The sequence below is a fragment of the Mirounga leonina genome, unplaced genomic scaffold, assembly GCF_011800145.1.
Source record: "Mirounga leonina isolate KUSES-001 unplaced genomic scaffold, KU_Mleo_1.0 Mir_178, whole genome shotgun sequence".
NCBI lineage: Eukaryota > Metazoa > Chordata > Mammalia > Carnivora > Phocidae > Mirounga > Mirounga leonina.
In genome coordinates, this window is record NW_023270464.1 from 27,581,190 (window position 1) to 27,593,856 (window position 12,667).

A 12,667-nucleotide genomic window follows, 5' to 3' on the forward strand; every position below is an offset into this window, starting at 1 on the left:
AGGTAAGGGAATGAGAACGCAGAACAACTCCTTAACTGACATACTGTGAGATTATAAAGCTACAAAGTCAAGGCAGTAAAGAATGAGATTATCAGACATAAACAGAAAAGTTCACTAGCATGGTATAATTTAAAAACAAATGTCTATGAATTGCAGAAAATTCAGAAAATGTGGTTTCTGACTCTGACTATTTGTAATCAGAACAAGAGCCAATTCTGCTCTCTGCCCTGAGATGGTACTGAGCAGTTACTCAGAGCTGACCGTGGGCCAAGAGCCACGTCTCCGGTTTTATTTCTCTCTGGAACCCTGTGCTGTCGGCGCTACTGATGTCCCTGCTTTAAAAATGAGGAACTGATATTCAAAGAGATTTAATAACTTGCCCAAGGTCACATATCTACGAAGCAGCTAGGTCAGTGTCTTTTCCTTTATCTCCTAAAAAAACAAAGAGAATGACTTTCAAAGTCCATCCTGCCCCTACTAAACCTGTAACTTTGTGAGCATTCATGAATTCTTATTCTTTTCATTTAAAGATAATTTAAATTTTCACTCACTTATTCGACCTTAAGATATTATGCAGCTTTAATTAATTTAACCAAGCTCTTGAGAAAATTTGCTTTTCAAGTCTTTTTACCTAAGAAATTCTCGTTGGCATAAGAAACTCAAGATCAAGTATTTTAAGACTGCAAAGAAAATTCATTACCAATTATTAAAATTATGACAAAGGAACAGCAGTGAGTAGATGTAACACAGACTCATTAACTGCAAATACACCTCAATTAAACTTCCTTTCCTCTGTTTTGTGCCCTAGAGTTTGAGTCACCAGGTTCCCATCAGTTTCTTTTTTTTCTTTTTTTTTTTTTTTTAAAGATTTTATTTATTTGACAGCGAGAGAGGGAACATAAGCAGCGGGAGTGGGAGAGGGAGGAGCAGGCTTCCCGCGGAGCAGGGAGCCCGATGCGGGGCTCGATCCCAGGACCCTGGGATCATGACCCGAGCTGAAGGCAGACGCTTAACGACTGAGCCACCCAGGCGCCCCTCCCATCAGTTTCATTTTGAAATGTCCCATGCACTTTTCTCTTCCATTCCAAATTCTGATGCTCATCACTTCACAGCTGGGTTAACAGTTTTCTCTTTGTTTTGCTGCCCCTCCTACCAACGCATTTCTTTAAATTCTCCTAAAATGCCTAGTTCCCATCATATTACTTCTGTTCCGTTACTGTAGGACTGCTCCAGAAAGGAGCACTAGACCTAGCCTGCATGTCCTATATAATCTATTCCAAGCAACCCAGTTTCCCTAGAAAGTGAGGTGCGTGGGGGTCAGGCTGGCTTCCGTTTGACCCCCAGCTCTGCCATGTTTCTCACCCGTCACAGCCTGGACACATTCCTAAACTTCTGCAAGCCTCAACTCCCCAGGAGGCTGCACACAGCCTGTATAACCAGATGAAGTCAGATAACGTATCCAGGAAGTCCGGAAGCAGACAGAGCCTGGCACCCAGCAGAACTCCACAAGTGCTCTTCCTCTGCGGCTCCCGAAGGCCCAGGGCCCTCCGCCCTCGTCTGTTGGAAACCAGCTCCAACTCCGCCACACTGCCCCTTTCTTGGTGAATGCCCTCTGCTTCTGCTCTCTGCCTACAACCATCCTGTCCTCAGGATCCCTTCCAATCCTAACTTCTTCTGGGTCCACTTCTGCCCAACCTCGATCCCCCTCTGCTCTCTCCCTAAAGAGGCATTCATCCTTTCGCAGCACTTCAGCGGGCCATCACTCAAGTGCTTTCCAGCAGACACACCATTTCCCACTAAACTCTGAGTTTCTTCTTCAACACCCCCCCCCTTTTTTCAAGATTTTATTTATCTGAGAGAGTGAGCACAAGCAGGGTGAGAGGCAGAGGCAGAAGCAGACTCCCTGCAGCAGGGAGCCCGAGAGTGGGGCTCGATCCCAGAACCCCGAGATCATGACCCGAGCTGAAGCAGACGCTCAACTAACTGACTGAGCCACTCGGGTGCCCCCAAACCCCCTTTATGCCTAATATGAATCCCACAAAATATTTTCTTGAGTAAAGACATTTCATTATTGTTAGAAGTATTCATGTCAGGCAAAAAATGGTGGCTTTCCATGGAAAAGGGGAGTAAACACTGATGCTAAGTGTTTCACACCCAGTCCTCCTCATTTATATACTGAAGCTGTCCCTCAGAAGGATCAACAGTCCGAGCCAGCTGTAAAACACACGGGTATTTCTTCATTTCATTGCTTCTCTCCCTGGCACTCAGGAGGGAAGAAGGTAAGGGACATCAGGTAAGAGAAACAGGTTGGAAATAGAATTTATAATGAGTTCTTCCACAGAAGTTGTGAACTGGCAAATGAGTGAAATCTGACCCACAGCCGTGTTTGGTTTGCTATAGCACATACTAATTTTTTTTACAGTTAATTGTTAGTATTCAAAAATTAGGGGACGTGAGGCGCCTGGTGGCTCAGTCAGCGGTAGCGTGTGACTCTTGATCTCAATTCAAGCCCCACACTGGGGGTGGAGTCTACTTCAAATCTAGAAAAAAAAAAAGTTAGGGGATGTCACATAAAAATTCCACACTTGTAGCTTCTCCTAAAACACAGCAAGACCTGACAACAGTGGACTCGCTCCCTAAGTTAAAACCCAGCAGCTAGGGGCCCTATCAGAGCCTGGCTCTCAGCCTGAGGCCTCCTTCACTTTCAGCCGCCTGGTCAGCCTCACAAGCATCAGAGTTTTTCATTTCTAGGTTAACACCTCTGAGCTCTTCAATTTGGGGTCTTTACTAGTAAGTTCAGAAAAAAAAAATTCTAGATGTTGGGTTAAGTAAGGGTGCACACTAAACTCCGAACCAGTAACTACAGGCACAGTCATAAGACAAGGTTTCCCCCTACCCACTGCCTTTCTAATCGCTGGAATACCACTCGGCATTGGCTAGTTATCTTTGTAATTACATCAAATGGAGAGCCCAGAAAAGGGCAACGCAGGATTTATGCCAGACTGTTTTTTTTGCTTTAATAATACTCAAAAGAGGAACGCTCATCCTGGCATCGGTGCTTGAGATCAGTATTTCTTGGGGCACATAGTAATTCCCCGTAGAGTTATGAGCACGGGGATCCACCAGCTATCACAGGGGCAACACACCCATGCCCTGGAGGTCAAGAACCTTTGCAGAGATGACCAAAAAAAAAAAAAAAAAAAAAAAAAAATTGGGCAAGTTGATAAAGCAAACAGATCAGAAGGTATGACTTGATATAAACCACCTGGGACGAATGCTGCTCCCTCTGATAAAAGCAGACAGACTTTGGATTGGGGTTCCTCCTGCACGGAGGCTGCTTTGTGGTTGTGTCTCTTATAGAGGCCCCCCATGCCCTAGGTCAGCTTGGGCTGACAGAAAGGTGCCGTCCAGCTCACGTGAGGGTACCGTCGTTGGGGGCACTATATATTCATTCTTTCCCAGCAAATAATTAACTCATTTCCAACAGACTAGGTTATATAGATGGCTTTCACTGGCTGCATTCTGCCCAACAATGTTTAAATCACGGGTTGTCAAACTTTCCTATAAATGACCAGACAGTAAGTATTTTAGGCTTCACAGGCCATACTGTCACTGTCAACAACCATTCAACTCTGCTATGTCCTGCAAAAGCCGCCAAGCAGTACCTAAACCAACGGGCATGGCTGTATTTCAAAACCACTATGCTGTGACCACAAAAATTTGCATTTCATAGAATTTTCACATCACAAAATGTTACTCTTCTGATTTTTTCCCCAACCACTTACAAATATGAAAACCATTCTTAGCTCTTGGGCTGGACAAAAATAGGTGACAAGTCCAAAGTCTGTCAACTTCTCCATTAAACGAGCAGGTGACTTTAGGGTAAGTGTCACTACAGACGAGGCAGGGAGGCCAGGCAGACACGGGACTCCAGCAGAGGTACTCAACTGTGGGATTCTCTAATCCAAACTGAACGTAAACATCAAGTATTATCTGCTCTTGCTGAAGTCTCATCTCTTAATTAAGTATATGTTTACCAGCCAGGAAGGGAAAGGACTAGAAAAGGCAGTCTCTCATCTACACCTATATCCTCAGGTGTGGTTTATACAGAGAAGCGCAGCGCCGATATGAAAGGTGGCAGAAATGTTCTTGGTACAAACCCACCTCTGCTTAGCATGCCATCTTCTACTTAACACGGCACCTGAATAATTACAGCACCCAGTAGCTGCACCTGGAAGACACCTGTACTCCTGAAATGGGTCGTTCTGGTCTGCCTAGCACGTTCTTCCCTCAGCCCTTCAGGTAACAGAACCTCTTCCGTGTGGCAAGAACATGTCATCTGCGTGGGGCAGGCCTCGCTGCCCCTCTCCGGGACCAGACCTGTCCCAGAGGTGAGCGCGTGGCTCACGCTGGGCCAGTCCTCCCTGGGTTTTACTGGTGCTGCTGGCAAAGAGGCCGACAATGTACACCTAGGTGCAGCTGGGGCCCTCTTTGTCACAAGGGAGTCTCCACATGACAATTAAAATAGGGTTAGCAAAGTCAAAATGAGGAGGGAGGGAGAAGAGAGCCAGGATCAAACGGGGACTGAACTCCGGCATCCACCTTGCTGAGCGCAACTCCACCTCTCAGACTTCCCAGTTGTGTGAGACAAATCCCGCTTTGGCTTTAGCTTGATTTGGGCTGTTGTCACTTGCAATTCAAAGTCCTTAGGGACATTAGAATCCGGTACCCCTATGAAACTCCCCCAACTTAAGGGAGTAATCAGTGCATATCAAAATGTAGGTACTCCATTAGTCCAAGTGAGATGCCCTAGATAGTAAAAAAAAAAAAAAACACCACCTCAGCAATTCCCAGTGCTTATGGTTCTTTTCCCACATAGAGAAACATACGAGTAGGGGAGGGGGGTGGGGGGTGGGATAAGTGGGGGATGGGCAAGAAGGAGGGCACGTGATGGAATGAGCACTGGGTGTTACGAAAGACTGATGAATCACTGACCTCTACCTCTGAAACTGGTAATACACTATATGTTAAGTAATTGCATTTAAATAAAATTAAAAAAAAAAACCCATACAAGTCCCAGATGTAAAGCTTACACCTTCACAAACTGAACACCGTAACTGGCACCCCCGTAAGAACCAGACCACCACCAGTACCCTCCAAATGCTTCCCCACACCCCTTCCCAGGTATTACCCTTCCTCCCAGTCACTGTGCCGACTTTGAAAGTAGCTATTCCTGCGCTCCAACTTTTATAAATGGAATTGTAGAGTGTATACACATGGTTTCTGAGCTTCAACGAGGCTAACGTGTCTAACTGTGGTCCATTCAAAATTCTTTTGCTATCTAGAATATTTGACTGTACGAATAAACTGCTATTCATTCTAGTGTTGAGAGGGACTGGGAACTTTCCAGTTTAGGCGTATGACAAATACTGCTGTTCTGAACGTGACTGCGTGTGCCTCTTGATACACCAGGAGTGCTGGGTCACAGGGCACACACATATCCCCCGCTTTTCGAAGGTTTGTGTCCTGTCACTCAGCTTTACGAAAGATTTACATTAGTACCTGTTTTCTTTGAGAAATCCAAAGATGATTTTTGCTTTTGTAAGAAAAGGCACACAGCAGAAACAGCGCAGAGTTTACTTTGCCGCAAGCTGTTGCAGGAGCGTGCGCACCCCCCGCCCCGTCGCGAGAGCGGCCCCCCCGAGCCCCGTCCCCAACAACCATACTCAGCACCTCGGCATCCAGCCACCACGGCCTGGAACTGCATCTGTGAGCCTCTGTGCTTCATCTTGGTTTATGCTGTGTACGCGTTAGCCATGTGTCCTGAGGTCCCAGAAAAGCCTAAGCGACGTGGTTTTTTGGGTCTGGGAATGCTCAGAGATTCTTCCATATAAATTAACGGCAATGGCTTCTTCACTGTAGCCTGTTCAGCTTCCAGAAGGTTTCGCAGGCATGCTCCACTTCTGGACAGCGGGGAAACCTGCACGTATGTTCATCTTTGGCAGGTACTAACCAGTCTCCCAAAGTGGTCATACAAATCTACACTCTGCTGGCAATGAAAGAGCATTCCAGTTACTCCGCATCTCACCAGTATGGGGCCACAGTCTGCGGCACTGGGCTGAACGGCGGCCCCGGACACGTCTATGTCCTAACCCCTGGAACCTGTGAACGTCACCTTCCAAGAGGGGGAGCTTCCCCTGGATTTCCTTGGTGGGCCTAAACTGCGAGAGTCAGAAGGAGTTCTGACACAGACACATGGAGAAGGGGGTGCAGAGAGACAGGCAGAGGCTGGCGTGATGAGGCCCCGAGCCAGGGAACGCCCGCAGCCACCAGAATCTGGAAACAAGGAAAGCGTTCTCTCCGGGAGCTTCTCCGCAGGGAGCATGGCACTGCCAACACCTGGGCTTGGACCCTGGGCCTCCAAAACTGTGAGAGAAGAAACCTTCGCTGTTTCTAAGCCTCCGGTTCGAGGTAAGCCGTCACGGCAGACCTGAGAACCAACCATGTGTCTTTCTAAGTGCGCTCACGGGTGCGCAGGGATGCCCCAGCGGTCTCGTGCTCCCCACCGTCACGAGGACTCAGGCAGCTGAGCACGTCTGCATGTGCTTACTGGCCAGCTGGGGGTACTCCTGTGTCAAGTGCCTACTGAAGGTTTCAGGCATCCTGCTGGACTGACTGTTAACGATCCTGATAAAATGCTCCTGTATGTTTATGCTCAGTGGTTTAGTAAGTCTGTGCTTACTCCACGGTCACGAAGATGTCCTCTATCTTCTCAATTTCAGCACCTCACCTTTCACTACGAAGCCTGCAATCCCACCGGAGTCGGCGTTTTTGCAGGGCATGGGTAGAGATTCAGATTCATGTGCTTCTGTATATGGCTACCTAATGAGTCTAAAACCATTCATTAAAGAGACCGCCCTTTCCCACTGCACCGCAGCCTCACCTCTGTCCACACACTGGGCACCACGTATGTACCGAGCCTCTCCCACACAATCACCCCTCGTCCCCTCGACTCTTTGTCTATGCTGTTCTGAACTACTATAGATTTTGGATATCTGGTATTAGCTCAGGTTCAAATATCTAGCATCCGTTTTATTCTTCCTCAAGATTGTGCTGCTTATTCTCGGCTCTTTGCATGTCCATACAAATTTTAGATTTGGTTCAAGTTCCATTAAAAACAAAACAAAAGACCTGATAGGATCGTGTTCAATCTCCAGATGTACAAACTACAGCATATGCGTCAATTTATTTAGGTCTCCTTTCCAATGCATTCCAGTGTGCCAAGGTGTTCACGAAGAGGTCTCAACGTATTTTGTTAGACATTCTTGGTATGTGATTTGTTAAAATCGAATCCAAGCGGTATCTTCTAAAAAATCTCGTTTTCTACTTGTTTGCCGGCAGCCTTCAGGGTGGCCCCAGTGACCCCCAGGCCTCCTGGTGTTCAGGCCTCTGTAGCCCGTTCCCTACGGTGTCAGTGCTGATCTGGACAGTCAACAGAACGCTACACCACCTCTGACCCAGTCACAGAGGCCACTGAGGCCACTACCTTGCTCTCTCCCGCTCTGATCACCCACTGGGGAGGCCGGCTACCATGTCGAGTAACTGAGTCCTCTGGCCCAGAGCTGTGTGAGTGAACTTGGGAGCCGATCCTTCAGCCCTGCTCCGTCTTCAGAGGAGGACTGCAACCGCACTGGAGACCCAGAGCCAGAACCACACAGCTCTGCCATCTCCTTATTCCTGACAGAAACTGTGTGAGATCACCCGCTGGTTGTTTTCAGTCTAAGTTTTGAGGTAATGTGTCATGTGGCGATTGATAACTAATAGCGTGACTTGTACATAAGTCCCCTGGCTTCTGTTCTTGTCCTCTCCAGTCTATTTTCAACATGGCAGCCTGTGATCATGTTAAGATCTAGAGCACATCTTACTTGCTCAAAATCCTCCAGTAGCTTTCCAATTACCAAGAGTAAACACCAAACTCATCACCACCATCCGCTCCCCCACTCCCTGACCATATACATCGCCAGCTACACCAGATCTACTCCTGTCTCAAGGACTTCGTACTTCTAACGTCCACCCCCCAGACATCCTTATGAGCAGGCTCCCTCACCTCCCTCAGGTTTTTGTTCAACTGTCACCCTTTCGGGGAGGGCTTCCCATTATCACTCTATTTAAAATCGCCCCGGCGTCCTTTATTAGCTCCTTTCCAGTTTTATTTTCTTCAATGCCCTTAACTTCAATCTTAGTTTACTATTAAATTACACTTATTTCGCCTGTCTTCCCCCTACTAAAATGACATCTCAGTAATGGCAGGGATTTTGTCCACTCTGTTCACTGCTGCTTAAAGTAATGTTTGGCACGTGGTGGGCATGCAGTATTTGTGGAATGCACGCACGAATGAAGCGGCCTGCCACCTTGCCAGGACACAACCCAGAGTGCTCAGATATTTACCCCAAGGCAAGGAACTGGAATAAACTCTTCCTAAAAAAACGGAATTTGCTGTTTAAGAGACCTAGGCCTGCCAGCAGGGGACACCACATATGGTTATGCAGTGCGTGTACTGAACAAAGATGGCTGGCCTCATGCTCCAAGCCTGTGGATGTCTTTTCCAACTCAGTCTGCTCAGAGAGGGCTTCACTTGGCGATCTGCATACCAAATGTAGTAATTTTGTAACTAAACTTAAGCTGCCCTCAATTTTATGTTCTCAAACTGACCTAGGTCCCACATCACATACCTTAAAGAACCAAGACACAGTTATTATCTGCACAAAACCACCCAATCTCATTTTGCAAAAGGTGGGGAGGTGACCCACTCATATTTTCCCACCAGGCTCCACATTCGTGGGCTTTAATTAGCTTTTCTTCTCCAAAAGACTAATACAAAGTACGATCTTTATATATGCAAGATCCATGTGCAAAACCACTTTTTAACATCCTCTCCTCTTTGACCTTGAAGCTTATAATTCAATCATGCAGACTGCACCTCATCCTCTACCCCAACCCCTTCTCAGGACACTCTTCCCCTAAGACAAATCTCTAATATAGCTTCCAATATTTATAAATGAATCTCTCTCCCAGATTTCTTCTGTTTAATATGGCCAACCTCCACATTTAACTCTCTTCTGTTCTCCTGAAACTCTGTACAACTCTTTTTATATGAAGAGCTGGCTTTACTATTTCATTTTATTAAACATTATTTATACAGTGCTTTCTGTACCAAACACTGTTGTACTTTATACAGATCCACTCCTTTAGTCCTCAGAACTACCCTATGAGGTAGGTACTGTCGCCATCCTCCTTCCACAGATGAGAGCACCGAGGCCTGGAGAGGTCAGGCCCACGGCTCCAGGTCGCACAGCTGGTTAAGGGACAGAGCTGAGCCATCCCAGGCTCTTTATCAGTGGTTCCCAATGCTTATCTTCGGACCCCCGGCGACCCTGGAGGTCCTTTAGAGTTCCAGGAGATCAGATGGGAACTTGCTGTTTGTCTTGCTACTGTGCCGACAGGCCACGTAAGAGCAACGGGGGCCGAACAGCCAGAGCCTCTGTAGGACAGCACATGTCACACTGTCCTGCTCATCACCATGGTCTTCATCCATATACTCTCACAACAAGAAAAGGCCACTTTCACTTACGAGTATTCTTGATGAAGCAATAAATCTATTGATGTTATTCAATCTTATTACGGATTACATTTCCTCATATTCTTTCTCGCTGACACACTGGCACCCCAGAGCAAAGTCTTCCTCTGCCTGCCTCCCTGACACGCGCCCCGTTCAAGTCTGCCCCGGGACACAACCTGGGCACACAGCCCACTACTCCGTGTCTCACCTCAAGGAAAGGCTTAGTAAGGAAACACATCTACACTGATTCCAGGAAAAAAATGGACAGCGACTTAGAGGAATCAACACTATTCTTTCATATGAATTGAAATACGAACGATGAGTGAATAATATGGTCTGTAAGGACTGAGAGTAATGTAGAAAAGAAAAAACATATTAAATACACAAACCAATTACTTAGTTTGTTCAGGCTTGTATCCCCCGCGGTGCAGATTAGGGGTTGCTAAACTTTTTTCTAAAGGGCCCAAGAGTAAATAATTTAGGCTTTGTGTACCCTACGATAGTCTGTCGTGGCTACCTGACTCCACATTTGTAGTGAGAAAGAAGCTGCCAACATTATAAAAATGGATGGGCATAGGTGTGTTCTAATAGAACTATTTATAAAAAGAGGTGGCCAAAAGGGTTTGTTTGTTCATGGGCCACAGTGTGCCAATCTCAGTTCTAGATGAGATGCCAGGCACATAGGAAATTCTCAGATAGATGCTGGATGAACAAATGAATGATTTCCAAAATGTCTTAGGTGGACTATTATCAGGAGAGAGAGAGAGCAGAGTTATACAACAGTGAGTCCGTTTTACTTTCTTTTGCCACAGCTCTTCGGACAAGGCTGTCCTGCTTGATACACTTATTGTGGTGCATACTGATCTACCAGGAACTGTTACGACAGCAGTTATGATCCAGTTCTGCTCTCAAGGATCAAAAGATATATAAGGACAGGAATATCGGTATGTGATTTTCACGTATCTGCATGGACGTGACATCTAACTCCAAAATTACAATGAGCCCTATCAGCCGCAAAAAACCAAAACGCTAATAAGCAGCACCAAAAATACTGTTTTAGTACTCTCCTTTCATAGGGGCTTTAAAAAAAAATAGATGCTCAAAATAATTGCAAGATACTCCAGAAGTTGATTTTTCCTTTTCAGTTAAAACGCAATACCTTGGGGAGAGGGATAACAAATTTATCGTGAGAAGAGGCGTAACTATGAATCACTGCAAAACAACTGGACCGACACAGGACAACCTGATATGTAGCGTGGCACGGTGGAAAGAACAAAGAACTGACTTAATCCTAAAGCTGGTTCTGATTCTGCCACCCTCAATTCAGATAAATGGTCAGTCTCTGGTTCCTCATGTTAAAATTTAGTGATAACCTGTCTTTTTTAACTTACAGGACTTGGGGAGATCAAATGAGACCATGATCGGGAAACACTTTATGACCCGTAAAGAGTAACAGAAATCTCCGATTCAGTGGCTTTGTACAGTCAACCCCCTGCTGTCCACACCTCGAGGGAGAGGTGCGGTGTCGGGTGCTTGGTGGTCATCGAGCCAGGACTCCTCACCTGCCCACAGCTAACGGCGGGCCGGCCCACGAGACGGTGCCCTCACCACCGACAGGGACTGCCTGCTGGCAGATCTCTGAACAGCCCCGTCAATGCCATACAACCAAGAGTCCATGAGGCCACATGACCTTCTGGACCAAAAGTGAGAGGGAATGGTTTGTAAAAACTCCTCTCAGAAGTTCATGAAAGGACACACTGGTTATTGTGGACAACTGCCAATGAAGAACTCACTAAGGGCTTATCCTTAGTAGCTCCAAGTGTGGGGGAAGGGTAACAGCAAGGATGCGGTCTCATCAGGGCAGCGAGTCCCACGTGCCCGGGACAGAGGAAGGTGGGAGCAGCTCTGCATGCAAACCTGCAGGCCATGGGGAAGCCTGTCTCAAACTGCATTTAGGGAGCAAGAGTTTATTTCTTTGGAAGTATATGCTCACTCTGGTTAAAGAGAGCTATTTAAAAATTATGAAATTTAATTGTAATTTAAATTATGGAATTATTCCCAAGAGCAATTTCCTATATTAATATGTAACATCATATTCCCAAAATACATTTTTATGGTTGTTTGGTAAAAATATTAATATAAAAAGGCTGAAATCAACTATAAAATAAACTGCAATCTTAAGAATTATAACCTTTTGCTTCACTGTAAGACTAGTAATGCAAATTCCAATGCTTAAAATAATTCTGAAAAAAAGATGCACGGTCACTAATGATACTTAGCTATGGTTTTTCTCAAAAATATTTTATAAATAGGGCACCTGGGTGGCTCAGCCGTTAAGCGTCTGCCTTCGGCTCAGGTTGTGATCTCAGGGTCCTGGGATCGAGCCCCGCATCGAGCTCCCTGCTCAGCGGGAAGCCTGCTTCTCCCTCTCCCACTCCCCCTGCTTGCGTTCCCTCTCTCTCTGTGTCTCTCTCTGTCAAATAAATAAAATCTTAAAAAATATATATATATATATTTTATAAATAAAAATCTACCACCCACTCCACCCTCAGTATCCTACCCACCAGAAAAAAACCCAGATCCTAAGAAATGTGTCATCATGCTGATTTAAGTGTATCTTCAAGCACTTTAAATGTAACTATCCCCAATGACCTAGGGCTACACGTTAAGTCTACTCACACAGTTGAGGTTGATGGGCAAACAGCTGTCCTGTATCTTGAGACACACATTAGCTTCCTGCCTTCCCTAGCCTCATAAGCAGCTACTTAAAGTTTGAGTTTTATGCAAGAAAACATTGTAAAGCCTTCAGTGTTTTACTGCAGCAGACTTCAGATTCATTCCTGTAACACATTTAACATGAAACAGAGTTGAGACAGTTAAAATTGACTGTGTACATTTTAATTGTCTAGAATTTTAAGGAGTGTTTTCACTATTATAGCTACATAAAAAGGGTTGTTGAGGAAAATTAAGTAATAAAAACATTTCACTTGGTATTTGACACCCAAGTATAATATAGCAATATGTAACTTTACCATATAGATTTTTCTT

General features: G+C 45.7%; 1 protein-coding gene across 3 annotated transcripts in view; it reads right to left on the reverse strand.

Annotated features, from left to right (window-relative positions):
* ZFAND6 (zinc finger AN1-type containing 6) overlaps positions 1 to 12,667 on the reverse strand; it is a 59,504-nt gene that overhangs the window by 18,326 nt on the left and 28,511 nt on the right. Inside the window, exon 1 of one of the 3 annotated variants that reach the window (XM_035024281.1) lies at positions 12,299 to 12,459. The exons of the other annotated variants lie outside the window; for them this stretch is intronic. The gene's annotated coding sequence lies outside the window, so the exon portion shown is untranslated. Of the gene's footprint in view, positions 1 to 12,298; positions 12,460 to 12,667 lie in introns of those variants that run through there. 3 annotated transcript variants of the gene reach the window in all.